Below are 14,657 nucleotides of genomic sequence, written 5' to 3' on the forward strand. Positions count from 1 at the left end.
CCCCTAGTTTTGGGTCATGAACATGTACCATTTGTTGTCTGCTTGATTCAGTAGTTGTCTTGGCCTCTCATAGATCGGAGAACACATGAGGAGTTCACATATTTAATTGTATGCAGATTATACTCAGATGATCCACACAATGTTTCTGAGATTTTCTATTGAACCTTCACAGCATAATGCTTTAAGAAGAGAAGAAGCACCTCCAAAGGGAAATTTTATGATTGGGGTCAACTGGCAATACTTCGTCTGCTTCATCAGCTTAATAGAAGACGACAAGATGGCTCAAAAATACTAATGAGGTGAGTAGGAACAGCTTGATAAGCAAACTATTGATACAAAGAAAAGGTTTGGCAGCTCTTATACATACATATTACTTAGCCATCCATCTCCATATATATTGTAGTGCAAGCAGTCCTAACGTGTAATTATTCATCACAGTGAAGCCTGGTCATTCTTCTCGACCTTCTTCGTATGGCATCAGAGAGAGAGTGAGAGAGAGAGAGAGAGAGAGAGAGAGAGAGAGAGAGAGAGAGAGAGTATATAATATATATCTTTTCAAAAGTGTAGCTTGAAATCTACCCCGAGATGCAGGTCTTCACTTCATAGGGAGTTTTAATGCGTTAAATATTGCAGGAAGAAGAAGAAACAACGGCGCAAAACATGCCTCGTTCAGCTCTATGAATCGTATAATATATGTCTTGAAGAGCACTTAGCATTGATGGTCTTATGCGCATGTCGAGGTCTATTGTCTTAGTGGGCAATAATATACTCTATCGAGAGGAAACTTCAGAAGTGGCAGACATAAGTTTACGATAACTATTGACCATAAATACGTTTACTGCATGCGCCCATTTTAACTGCTTGGAAGAAGATGCAAATCTTGAGATGATGACATTTATCTACCTTGATAAGGACTTCATGTTCATAATAGTAGAATCCCGTCAAGTCAAGCTTGGGTTCCAAAGTTGCATGACGTGAGTATTCATGGAAGACTCTTGATCAAGAAACAGTACAGTGACCAATTCACAGAAGGTGACAGGAATAAGCATGATAAGCTGCACACCACTGCCGACTTGATGAGCATGACGACCTCATACTATTCCTGAGGTCACGGGTGACTTCCAAAGTTGGATGGCTTGTGACAAGGAAACAAGCTTGTTAAGTTTCACTCTACCTCGGACTTGATGAGCATGGCCGGAGGCCAAGGGTAACTTCCAAGGTTGCATGACATGGAGGACACTGGAGTTGACTACAAGTCAAGGGACCAGTACAACAAGACTCGGTAGAAAGTGACAGGAATAAGCTTGATGCGCTGCACTGTACTTCAACAGAGTTATGGACAATAAATTGGTCTCTGGTGCAAGTCAACTTCTCTGCTACTTACTGAAGAAGACAAAGAGTATCCAAATCTGACAATCATAGCGAGTACGAAAGTCAAAGTTTCTTGTATTGATCTCTAATCACAAAATTAAATTGACCATAGAAATAAACAACAATAAATTTTATGCTATCTTCATCATGTAAATTTCATCAGTTAATTCGTCAAGTATTTTGCTTTTAATGTCGATATCAGTGATATTTTGTTTCAATTTTAAACCCATTAAGGCCTCGTCGAGCTCGACCAACTAGCCGCCGCCATCCGTCCCGACACCGCCCTCGTCTCTGTCATGGCCGTCAACAATGAGATTGGCGTCGTCCAGCCCCTGGAGGAGATCGATCGCATCTGCCACGAGAAGGTCGTTGTCTTCCACGCCGACGCCGCCCAAGCCCTTGGGAAAATCCCCATCGATGTCGAGAAGATGGGGATCGGGCTCATGTCGCTTAGCGGGCACAAAATCTACGGCCCTAGGGGCGTAGGCGCCCTCTACATTCGCCGACGTCCCCGCGTTCGGGGTGAGCCTCGGATGAGCGACGGCGGGCAGGAGAGAGGCATCCGGTGCGGGACCGTCCCCACCCCTCTATCCGTCGGGATGGGTGCCGCATGCGAGATCACGAAGAAGGAGATGCAATACGATAGCCGTCGCATCTCGTCGCTGTAGGCGAGGCTCTTGAATGGCATCAGAGCAACGATGTGAATGGGAGCCGTTCACGTCACTTCGGCGCGTGATATCATCCGGAAGAAGACGCACTCATTGCGCTCGTTCGTGCCAAATCTACCCTCGTGTCGATTCGATGAATCGTGGTGCCCGCTCTGTGCGGCACCCGTATAGTTGCTTCTCGGTGGGCAAGTGGCTCATACTGCAAGCGTGCTCAGGGCAAGCCTCTTGCGCTCCAGGTCACGGTTGCGTGATTAGTTTCCGTTGATCTCGTTTTGAAGGGCTTATGGTATCACTCCCGTCTCCTCTCCTGCAATCTCCGAGACGATCGGACGGTGAGGTCTCTGTAAAGATGCCATTTTGAAGTGGGCTTAGGCATCGATTTTGAGGTGCGTCTAATCTTTTTTTTTTTTTTTGTGTGATTTACTTTTTCCTCGAACTGAACGTTTGTTCTTGGCTCCCTCTTTCTTGATCTGCTCTCTTTTTTTTTTTTTTGGCGGATTGTCTCCTTTTTTTCGGATTTTGAATGGTTGTAGTACATGGGCGAAGATATCCTAGCGCGAGTTCTTCGTCTAATTTGCAGATCACATAACAATGCCGTCATCGATTTTGTGTTCCATTTACTTCCCTGCGTTGAAATTTGCGGTTCCAGCGGCAAATTTTGCTCTTTGTTCTCTTTGTCCCTGGTTACTGAATCTGAGTTAGCATTGGGGAGAAACGAATCCCTAATGCTTCCGTGTTTTTAATATGGCGTACATGCCAGTGAAGTGGAAATCGCTGCCGCCAACAGATGGAATCAGAAGCTTCCGGTGCTCCTGAGCAGCAAAACGGCACTCCACACCTTTAGGCGGATAATGTGGGTGCTTATGGATCATCGGCAACTGAGTCGGAAAATGGGATTTACTTACTTGCATGGCCGACAAGTGACAAAAGCCTTCCACGACCACCTAATGCATGGAAACTGGACAAAAGGCTCCACTCTTAGTACCATTCTTATGTTCTTCAGGATACTCGCTTTGTGTCACACAGCAATTCCTGATCTAAACGAGGAAGCAGGTGGTTTCGCCAGTGAAGCAGCCACCAGATGAAGGAGCATTTCTTGTCGCAGCCAGGAAATCTGTAAGAGGGCCCAATCTGGCATATACATTAGGCAGAAGTATTTTTCTTCTGCGGACACTGTGGAGAGGTCATAACTCAATCTATATATTGAAGTCAGTAAGTTATCATTTATCTCTGTTGTAGACTCCTGGTGTCTTAATCATTTCGTGCGTTACGGGGAATTCAAGATTCTCAATCTATTGGCATTCGACAGCTAAAGGAAGAGAATTCTGTAATCGTGCATGATGAGAGTGAGCAGGTTATTCTTCTTTGCAATGGTGATGACAGGTATGTCTGACTAACCCTGTCCGGGTGATACTGTTTTGATTGTTGATGCATCTGTATCATGCAATGAAACACATTTATTGATGTTCTCAAATCATTTAACGTAAGTGGATTGAATATGGATTTAATTATTTTGCATCTTAAATGCTTCAGCCTATTTTTTTCTTGAGTATTGTCATCTTTGGTAGACTGTCAAAAATGTGGATGATCGTATGAGAGTGGCACAAGCAAGCATCTAAATGAATATGGGGAAGCAGGCTTGCAGATATTAGCAGTCAATACAGGGTATGCCTCTTTGGTCTTTCACATAACTCATAATGTATCATTACTGATGTGTGGAATATCGATTATGATTACACATGAATGTTGTATAGAGCACCATTTTCTTTCCAGATGTGCTTGCAGTTTACTTAGCAAGGTATGAAACAAATATGTTTAACCATTGTCTGAGAGTGACAAAGTTGGATGCTTGTGGAAACTCGAGTATTACCCAAGTTCCAACATTTTTGAGATGTTAGGGCCATACTTAGCTTGGCCTGGATGGCTGGTGATTTCTCCATTTCCCCCAATTCAGATTCCTTGAACAACTTATTGTTGTACAGGTCCACTGGTGCTATAAGAGGATAGCACTTATGGTGAGAACTAAGGAATAATCAACATGTGCTTTTGCAGTTATGATGTTCTACGCTTTTTTCTATCTAAATATTTTGGATCATTTTTAGATTTGCTACTTTTTTTTATGAAAAAGCATTTGAGCTGACAACATTCTACTTTGAGGCATATGCTGGCTTCTCAGGGCAGTCGGCATATGATGACTAGCACATTCTCCTATTAACATCGTTCTAGCATAGTTGTCGGTTGACATGGCAATGGGAGTCTTCGAGCAGGATGTTTCTCCTGAAGTATGCTTGCAGGTATGCATGTTAAACTTCTTTCATGTTTTCCCTCATGCTTGTAACATTTTACTGTCTGTTGACATGGCTCAGATTTTTTTTCTTTGTTCTTTCTGATTACTATGAACCAAATGTGGACATGTTTAATGTCTTTATTTAATGATCGATTTGCTTTGTACAGCAATTATGCTCTTGGTTATGTCTGATACAATAACAGCCACTTCATCTGCAGCTCCCAGGAAGGGCCAAGGAATCTGTTTACTGGTTGGTACAGGATCATCAGTTGGGTGTTCAATGGTCTTTGTGCATCCATTGTCATATATTTTGTCAACATCAGGATTTTCTACAATAGGGCATTCCGCATAGGCAGCCAGACTGCGGATTTGATTGCTGCTGGAACCTCCATGTTCACTTGCATTTTACATGGATTCAGCATCTCTTTGTGTGGGGTAGTATCGCTAAATTGTATCTCTTCTTCATTGGCTGAGGAATGTCTTCACCAACAATCTCCAAGAAAGACTAGCAGTTACTAGTAACTGGAAGTCCTTGGACCAGCACTCATTTATTGGGCTGTAACATTTTTGGTTGTTGCAATCTGCAATGCTTAATATCTGGTCCACATGACCTTCCAGAGGACCTTCAATCCACTGGTCAACCATGTGATCCAAGAAATCAAATACTACAAGAAGGATGTGGAGGGCCAGCATATGTGGAAGAGAGGGAAGTCTAAAGCAAGGCAGAAGATTATGATTGGTTTTACCGCAAGGATGGATGGCAACATCAGACAGCTAAGAAGGAAGTCTCGTAGAAAAGTAAAGGACAAACCCAGTAGACGGGCTCCCACCAATGAGGGGCCTGGGAAGAGTCAATAGCAACCTTACCAATATATTTAGGAAGTATCACATGAAAGTCTCATACCATATCATTAAGCAGCAGCTTCATGGAAATAGTTGAGGTATGTGTACATCGAGCAGTAGATTTATACCCTGTCATTTATTTCAGAGCACTTGTTGCAGGCTTAATATGGTGCTACATCATCCATATTCATATAATGCGGAGGAAATCAACCAGAAAGCTGTAGATTATGCAGGAGAAAGCTAGTTTCAAGATGACCATTTTTTATTAAAAGAATATTATGGATCAAGGTACCCTCTGTTTCAGTGAGCTAATTATCTGACAATTTCAATGTGCTTGTTGATCAAATAGTCCGATTTCTAATTATAAATTTCAACATGAACATCTTAGTCTCCTAGAAGTGGCCAAAGATCTGCCTATTTAGGCATTCTTTTTCCCTTGTGAGAATGAAGCGTTCTATTTTTGGATCACATCTGCTGGATTTTGACATCATACTTTCCCTTTTTTTTTTCCCTTTACCTTCAGTATGTAAGCTGTTAACTCATCTTCATCAAAAGTAATTCATAACAATTTGCACAAGCTGCTAAAATCCTGAAGAAATGCATGTTGCTCAACTGACACAAACAAACATTCTTGACCTTCGATTCAACCTGGGATTACTCAAATGGCATTGACACCCCAAGACATGAAACCTTCATGGATCTGAGATCAATAAATTAGTGCTATCATATAAATCTCTTGTCATTTCATAGCTGTTACATATGAATTTATCTCTTATAAGCTAATGTTAGTCCGACATGTCTGATCAATGATACTGAAGCTTGTGCTGATCCGTTTCAATTGTTTGACATTGTTTATAGTGCAATCATCTGACATACTGAATGGTAATAGGTCATGAAGTAAATGCCTCCAACATGTGACCCCAGCGGCCTGCTAACCTCAACTGCAGGTAACCAAACATGCCCCAATATCTCCTCTTGCTGCATTATTGTTATGCATGCATGCATGCAAGCTCGACCAGCATGGCTGATCGGTATCGTAGACGACGAAAATTCACGTTCAGAGAGAATTTTTTGCTTGTACTAATATGTTCCTCAAACAGTACTCAGGATGCCCTTATATAAGTTCTAAAGGCATTCTTTTGGGAACATAACATGTACCAATCTTTGGATTCCAACAAGTCACCTCCAAATTTCTTGTACTCTTCTCTTTTTTTTTTTCTTCCTGTATCGTCTGGACCAGTCTGCAAAAGCTGTAGAATCTCATAAGACATTGCTATCTGAAGCGTCGAAAGCCGAACTACTTTGGATGCATCACACGTTGTCATTCAAATAGATGATGAATATGAAACCATGTAAATTGCTGTTTATGATCCATTTTAGCTTACAATTCTAACCCCAGAAATCCTTGTCATCGTAGATCGACTCGACTAAGCTTCTTACGATGAATCGAGTAATGATGCAGCAGAAGAATAAGAGAGAATTTTTGTTGATCTTCTGAGGTTGAAGGAACAGTTTATGAGTTTGCAAAAACGTCATGTAAAAATAAAAATCAAAGTTCTAGTAAGATTATAACAGTGTTTAGCGCGAGTTAAGAAATAATGACAAACGAAGGCTTGCAATAATTGATCGATCGTGCAACAGAGTTGTGAAACACCACACGAGATATCTGCTGAGCGTTGCTGTTTCTGAGCCTCATCTTGTGGCTACAACAAAGTTCGATGGAGTAAATTCCAATTTGAAATCATGATGATCATGAAAACGACTCGATCTAATAATGTAGCCATGTCGAGGATTGCCCAAATTATTTCTTAAAAATTATATTTATAAATATAGGAAAAATTCATCATATTTCCTTTCACTGATCAGATGGCTGCTGTAATTAGTCATAGATAGTAACAACAAGAATACGAGACTGAATTAAAGGTGAGATTTAGAAGGAGCCAAGAAAATGTTGGAAGAACATATCGAGGAGTTGCAGATTGGCTTTCACTGGATAATATGAATTAACTTTCTTTCTCCGTTGAAGTACACCAATTTGCATCGATCTAAATAGACACAGACACCTAATAGCTAGTACAGCATCAAACATACGCCTAAAAGCTGGTACCACAGCATGCAAAGGCAAGCTGCAGAGGAAGTTAGGCCATTGGAATCCTAGGGTTTGCGAAGGTCAATATATCTGGAGTTCGGTCCCTGTGTACAAACACTGCATGATTGCATGCAATTAAATGGAGTCGGTAGCCACTCGAACTCTCCACTGTACCAGGGTACTGTTCTTCCGATTTGTACCATGATTACAGTGATGTTGGCCGGTGTAAGATGGTAAAAGCTGAGGTGTTTTACGGCGAGTAAAGGAATTTCTAGATATGCGTTGGGAACAAAGGAAAGGACAGAAAGTGCTACGTCAGGGTAGGCTGTAGGGTTAGGGTATTCAATGAATGGAGGATTCCACATTTTCTTGCTTCCCTCATCCATTTAGATCCTCTCTCTCTCTCTCTTTCTCTTTCTCTCTCCTGTTCTTCTTCTTCCTCCCTCCCTCGGCTTTGGTTTCTCCTCCTTATATTTTATGTTTTAGATTCTGGCAATAATGAGCTCTTCCTTTTGCCGGTTTCCGAGTTAGAATTCGAGTACTTTGGATACTGGATTTGATGGATTTTTCCTGAAAGAATTTGACACTCGTAGCACCTCGTACCAAATTTTACAGGCATCTCAATCTGTTTGTTCTTTTCCACCTCTTATTTGATGTGTTCATGGAGGAGGTATTGGTGTAGTTCTTCTATATATCTGTTGACGAAAAGGCTTCGACTTTTCATGTTTCTGTTTGGTGTTTCATTTGGAACGATATAGTCCTTACTGCTTCCTTTCAGTTGGTGTGTTCTACTGCAAAGATTTAGTAGAAACTGGCAATTTGCAGAATCCTAAAACAAAAAGGCCATTTTATATTTCATGTCGAGTTCTGTGGAAGTTCATCGGATGAGAGGAGCATAGATCTATCTGCTTGCTTCGAGTACTCGAGCTCCTTTTTATCGCTTCCTCCAAACTGGTTGATGCAAGCCACTCATCATCCCTTTTTGTCCTTTTTATTTATATTTCTTTTTCTGTCAGTTTTTGCCAAGCCTTTCTGATTTCTGTCCCATCCATCCGAAACTAAACCGAGAATAAGAGTTCCTCGAAGGTAAGCTTAGGTGATGAAGGGGTTCATGATTCAGCAACACCACCAACTGGCGGAGGAGAACATGTCCAACCTCACCTCTCCCTCCGGGGAGGCCAGTGTCTCTTCCAACCAGTTAGTCTCCTTGGCCTCCGCAAATCCAAACCCAGTCAAGAAGAAGAGGAGCCTCCCAGGAAATCCAGGTCTCGGAATATATTTCCCTTCGTTTACTGCTTTGTGCACAGGGAAAAGATTATTGAGCATCCTGCTCTTCCTGAACTTATATCTAATCTGAAATCTTTAGACCCAGATGCTGAGGTGATAGCGCTGTCCCCCAAGACACTGATGGCAACCAACAGGTTCGTGTGTGAGATCTGCAACAAAGGGTTCCAGCGGGATCAGAACCTGCAGCTCCACCGGAGGGGCCACAATCTCCCGTGGAAGCTGAAGCAGAGACCCAAGGAGGTGAGGAAGAAGGTCTACATCTGCCCGGAGGTGACATGCGTCCACCACGACCCTTCCAGGGCGCTCGGCGACCTCACCGGGATCAAGAAGCACTTCAGCAGGAAGCATGGCGAGAAGAAGTGGAAGTGTGAGCGGTGCTCCAAGAAATACGCCGTTCAGTCCGATTGGAAAGCTCACTCCAAGATCTGTGGCACCAGGGAATACAGATGCGACTGCGGCACCCTCTTCTCCAGGTATCACCGTCACTGAACCCATGCCCTAATCACACTACATGAATGAGGAATGTTCTTTGGAGTCAAGATCTATGGTGAGCTTCCAAGTAACTGCTGGTTCCTGGACATGTCGAGAGGAAAGGTGAGATGAAGTTTGATGGCCCAAGACCGAAGGCATCTCGACGTCTACTCAGCTTTAGTGTTTCATAGCTTTCGGCTTGCTTAGCCCTTGTTTCTTTTTGGAGCTTAGTTCTTCTGCTTTTCGTGAATGATGTGTGGCTTTGTTGAAGCTTGTTCTCTTGCGTTTTCTTGTTTGCTTTCGCTTGTTGCTACGTGGTACTGCTGCTGATTGCAGGAGGGACAGCTTTATCACTCACCGAGCCTTCTGTGATGCACTGGCAGAAGAGAGTTCAAGGGGCATCCCGGCAAACCCTATGGCTAGTCATCACCCGCTCCAGTTCTCCCATCCCTCAACGTCCCTTGACACCCTCCCTCTCCAGCAGACTGTGATGCTACAGACCCAGTTTCCTCACTTGATGCGCGCCACAGAGGTCAGCCATGAGCTGAAAAGAGAGCAGCAGCAGCAGCAGCAGCATTTCGACGTTAGGTCGGAGACCTCGCCGTGGTTTCAGGCAGCCACTTCCCTCGACCACTTAGCCCACTCGTCCTCTGTTTACTCCTCTAGGCTAGAGCAGGAGTACTCTCATGATAACCCGGCAGACGCCCCTCCTCCACCTCCTCTTCCTCCTACCTACCAAGTCCCAGCTTCCTCTCCCCACATGTCAGCCACTGCATTGCTCCAGAAGGCAGCTCAGATGGGTGCAACCGCAAGTAGACCTCCACGCATCGGTCAGATGGCAACTCACACTACCCATTCCTCTTTCAGGGCTCTTCCTGCTTCTGGCTTTGGCCTTGGCTTATCCTCGCAGCAAGACACGAGTGGTGCTGGAGGTGGAGGAGGAGGAGGAGGAGGAGGAAGTTTTGAACAAGCGTCAGCAGCTTCTCCTCTCCTTCAAGACATGATGATGAACCCTCGCCCTTCGACTCCAGGGTTTGATGGGTCCTTTGCGGATGCGTTTGGAGGAATGCTGGGATCAAAAAGAGAAGGGAACGACTTCATGGATGGTGCTGTTAGAAGCCAAGCGAGGACTGACGTCGGAGGTGGTGGTGGTGGGAATGATGGGATGACAAGAGATTTCTTAGGCTTAAGGGCTTTCTTCCCACAGGGATATCCTTAACCAAAGATGAAGCAGCGGCACACTATGTAGTCATCTCCGCTTGTCTTTGCCCTAAAGGGAGGAAACTTTGCATTGTAGGGCTCACTGTCATAAACTTGATTGCTGTAGCACTCTAGTTTGATCCTCTGAATGTTCTTAAATGACTGTCACAATAATTTCTAGCCGAATAATGGAACATTTGTTTGAAAGGCATGTTTTGGTGGTCATCATCATTCTTCCTTCTTTAAAAGTCAATTTCAGTGTTCTTCGAAACAATGCATCTACTTCTAAAAGACAAAAGATTACAGTATGTTGTTCTTCTCCTAAATAAAGAAAGAATTTAGGGTGATAATTCCAATATTTCCCTTAGCTTCTTAGACGAATGTTTAGTCGTATCCATCCTTTGAAGGACTATACATTATCTTGCTCATCCAAGTTCCATACCATGCTTGAGATTAAGCTTCAACAATGGAATTATATATATCATGGCATCTTATGATGTTTTGCTTCATGATCTTGACTTCGCAAGTGGCTTAAACTAAGAAGACAGATGTCTAAGGCGTGATCATCGAGATTACATGTAAAGATTTCACTTTCAATGATTTGGTAGGCGAATCCTATAGCCTTTGTCAGGAATTGACCCGTGACAGATCTAAAATGAGTGCCGGCCTCACAGAATAGTTCGACTCTTTGGATCGTAGTAGGACTAAATTACCACATCGATCTCTTTTCTTTCCCAACATTTTAATCAGTAGGAAGTAAGATCGATGTTTTTGGACTGAGCAAACGAGAAATTTCAGCTTGAAATTTGGGTCGATTTCCACATGCCACCTCAAGAATGTTCTTCCAACATTCAAACTAAGGCGGCGGCGATTGCTAGGAGTCGAGAATATTGTAGGACGATGATAAGATTCCTAAGAATATATGAATAGATCACTTGGCCTACAGGACAATCATGCGATAAAGTATACGAAGGTTTGGCAGCGTCTTATCTAAATGGCTTTCTGATCATATGAGGTTCTCCAGCATTCGAGTAGTGATTTCGTGTTTTACTTCCTGATGCTACAAATAATCGATCAAAAAACATTTATCGTAGTGTTCTTCCGACTTGCATGCGAGAGGAGGTATCGTTAGAGTTTATTATTGATTAGATTATTGGTAATTGATCTGCTCATAATCTTTGTCACCAGACACCCAATCTTATTAACCTCGCAGGAATCTATGCAGTAAGTGTAAGGACTCGCTCGGAGAAGAAAATGACATGAGGTTATCCTGCTGCATTATAGTAGCGTGAAGTGTGCAAATTTTGTGATGTTCTTCTGCACGCAAGAGTGTGTTACTGCCAAGGCGAAAAGCAGCAGCTATCTCCTTCAGAGTGTCTTTTGTCTTCGTTTATGTCAACGGCTCGTTGATGGAACAACAGCGCCTCGTTGTCAAGCTTATCAGAGACGCACTTGCCACAACACACGGGCTTGCGACATGTAGATAGATAGAGAGAGCGATAGAGAGAGAGAGAGAGAGAGAGAGAGAGAGAGAGAGAAGAGAGAGTAGGGAAAATAATGCAGGAATCTCTTACAATCTTGAGGACTTGTCTTCTGAACATTTTAGCCTTTGTCGGATGAGCACCTCGTGGCGAAACATTTCTGAGATGTACTTGCCACAGATACAGAGACATGCACATGAAGAGAGAGAGAGAGAGAGAGAGAGAGAGAGAGAGCAGGGAAAGGAAAACAGGAATCTCTCACTCTTGAGGACCTGTCTTCTATCCTTTTTAGCCTTTGTCTCGTCGATCTATGTGTGCGTGTGACTCTGGCTGTAAGGTTTTGTTGTCTAGGACGACATCATCATCATCATCAGCAGCAGCAGCAGAAGCCATCACGAGATCTGCTGAAGCAGTATTGCAGGCCACCTCACTCTCTTCTTTCTCGTGAACTCTCTCTCTCTCTCTCTCTCTCTCTCTCTCTCTCTGTATATTCTTTACTCTTAGAGAACACCATCTGAAACAGCTTCAGGTTGAGATAAGAAGACTAGAGGTGGATGAAGTTATATACCCATATCCTAAAACCTGTGCAGTCTTTGACATGAGACTGTTCTTCCTGAGAGAGAATAGGGCAGAAAGGCTGAAGAAATTATATTGAGCTCGGACTCGCAAGCATCGAGTGTTGTAGTTGACACGTAACAATCTCTCCTAGGGAATTGTGGTTGAACGAGACCCGGAACAGTCTGCTACCAGTCAAACTATACATCCAGTCCATATAGAGTGTGGTTGGCATGCATGTATCACTATGTAGAGGTTGACAACTCACATAGTCAAAGATAGTGTTTGACTTCTCGTTTGTCGCAATGTCCCTTGTGTTTTTCACCCATTGCCGACTCCTCGTTTCTTAAATTTAAATTATTTAGAGGCAAATAAAAAAGTTATTCTCGTCTACTGTACTTAATTTTACGTAAATAAATAAGATAATTACTAAATAAAAAGGATATAACTATATATGTCTTGGAGGGCTGAAGATTAGTTATAATGGTATATATATACATATATATGTTTTTGATGATAATTAGATTTGACCAATTTTGACTGAGAACGAATTTAGATTAAGATATAATTAATTAAAGAATCAAGTCACTCTTCGAGGCTATAACGTAGCGTTATTCCGTTACACGAGGCGGCCAGAGTGCAACGTCTCGGGCGTTACGAAGTCAATTTTCGTAACGGAAGCCACCGTCTCATCGGCTATAAATCCGCTGCTTCCCTCGCGCGAGGCTAGGCGCTGTTCGGACATGTCGTTCCGCAAAGGGGCGGGGAAGACTCAAGCTGAGAAGAATGGTGGCGAAAGGGCGAAGGAAGAAGGTGGAAGGCACCGATCGTGCTGCTCGATCAACCGGTTCACCGACCATAACCTCTCTTGGCGTCCCCTCTCTTGCCGGTTTGCTCTATTCTCCTCACCATCCTCCTCCTCTCTTTGATCCGTCTTAGGGTTGCGATCGCAAGGTTGTCTTGTTGTTTGCGATTCTGGTCTTCATTCTGTTGTTCTTGTACGATTTAGGGCTTTTCGAACGACTCTTGACTCTTAAATTTGCGATTTCAGAGATTCGGTTGTGATTGCGGTGATGGGGAAGCGGATCTAGGTCACGTTAACTTTCTTGTGGTGAAGTAGGCTTTCGTTTCTGGGTTCTTGGTTTGAGTGGGAGATGATTTCAACAAAGAATGCCGGATGCCGTGATAAAGGATGATGGAGGAAGGGGATCTTGAGCGGCCTTGGCCTGATTGAGTTTCTCGCGATGAAGCCTTGAAGTGGGATTTCGATTCTTGGATCTTAGTTCTCATTGAAGATGATTCCAGGAAATGGATATTCATGCTGTGTTTCTTGATGATCGGGACGAAGTATAGAGAGGGCGGAGAGGCTCTTCTTGATGACGCTGGCGTGGAGGAGTTTCTTTCCTTTGTGATGATATAAAGTGGTGGAGGATTTGTAGAAATTTGCAAACAATTTATCTCGTAAAGTTGTGATCCCCATGAAACGATTGCGCGGTGCGGAGTTCTTCTCGTGTTCTGTTTTTACGATCTGATAGGGGAAGCGGATCTTGGTCACGTTGGCCTGATCGAGTGATTCGTGGTGAGGTCAGGAAGTAGTGTTTTGCTTCTGTGTTGCTGATTTATGTCGCAAGTGAGTTCAACGAAGAACGTTTGCATTCTATGTTAAAAGGATGATGTAGGAAGTGGAACCTGGCGACGGAGTCCTGATTCTTGATTCTTGGCTTTACTTGAAGATGATGAATGAGTGTTATTATAATCGGGCGGAGAGGGTTTTGGTGACATTGGCCGGATCGAGTTCTTGGTGGTGAAGTAAATCGTGGAAGATTTGTGCAAGATTTCGTTGTCAAATAAGAAGGATAACCTAAAAGCTTGAGAAAAGAAATTGCTGATTACTGCTTTTTTATGTTCACCAAGTCATGTGTTCAAATGTGGGAATATGGTTTTCGACTCAACCTTAGCAGTGACTCGAAGTAACAAATAGATTCTGAATTAAGTGCTGAAGATAGAGATAGTCATTCTAGAATCCGCAAAGACAAAAGTATTGCATGAGTTCAGACGTAAAACTTGCTACTGTTGCATCAACTGACATGGATATAGACCCTAAATTCTTTGCGTTCATGATGTTGCAGTTTGAAGGGTTGCAGAGTGGCTATCCTAACTCTTTGTAGGAGAGGAATTCTGACATGAAAATTTATTTGATTTTGTTATCAACTTATTCTGATTCGGCAAGAACCATCTAATTTCAATTTCGTCCCACTATACTGGTGTGAGTATAGTGTGACCTATTTGATTTTGTTATCAACTTATTCTGTTTATGCAAGAACCATCGGATTTTAATTTTGTCCCTCTATACTGAGCCACATGAAGAAAATTTTCTACAATTTCGGCAATCAACCTTCTATAAG

The 14,657-nt window shown here is 42.9% G+C and overlaps 2 long non-coding RNA genes and 1 pseudogene across 11 annotated transcripts; all 3 read left to right on the forward strand.

Moving 5' to 3' along the window:
- Positions 1 to 1,611: 1,611 nt before the first annotated feature.
- On the forward strand, positions 1,612 to 6,543 carry LOC103975354 (uncharacterized). Of its 10 annotated transcripts, none has more exons than XR_010494373.1 (5): positions 1,612 to 2,425; positions 2,620 to 4,333; positions 4,545 to 5,267; positions 5,329 to 5,457; positions 6,059 to 6,543. It is a non-coding gene; the product is annotated as an uncharacterized LOC103975354 (long non-coding RNA). The 10 variants fall into 10 exon arrangements; XR_010494375.1 differs by having other exon boundaries at positions 2,620 to 3,251; positions 3,349 to 3,422; positions 3,608 to 4,333; positions 4,545 to 6,543; XR_010494368.1 differs by having other exon boundaries at positions 4,545 to 5,457.
- Positions 6,544 to 7,614: 1,071 nt separating this feature from the next.
- LOC135631859 (protein indeterminate-domain 7-like) lies at positions 7,615 to 10,427 on the forward strand (annotated as a pseudogene).
- Positions 10,428 to 12,992: 2,565 nt separating this feature from the next.
- Positions 12,993 to 14,596, forward strand: LOC135630794 (uncharacterized). The gene is made up of 2 exons (XR_010494139.1): positions 12,993 to 13,141; positions 13,304 to 14,596. It is a non-coding gene; the product is annotated as an uncharacterized LOC135630794 (long non-coding RNA).
- Positions 14,597 to 14,657: the final 61 nt, after the last annotated feature.

The sequence above is a fragment of the Musa acuminata genome, chromosome BXJ3-2, assembly GCF_036884655.1.
Source record: "Musa acuminata AAA Group cultivar baxijiao chromosome BXJ3-2, Cavendish_Baxijiao_AAA, whole genome shotgun sequence".
Taxonomy (NCBI): domain Eukaryota; kingdom Viridiplantae; phylum Streptophyta; class Magnoliopsida; order Zingiberales; family Musaceae; genus Musa; species Musa acuminata.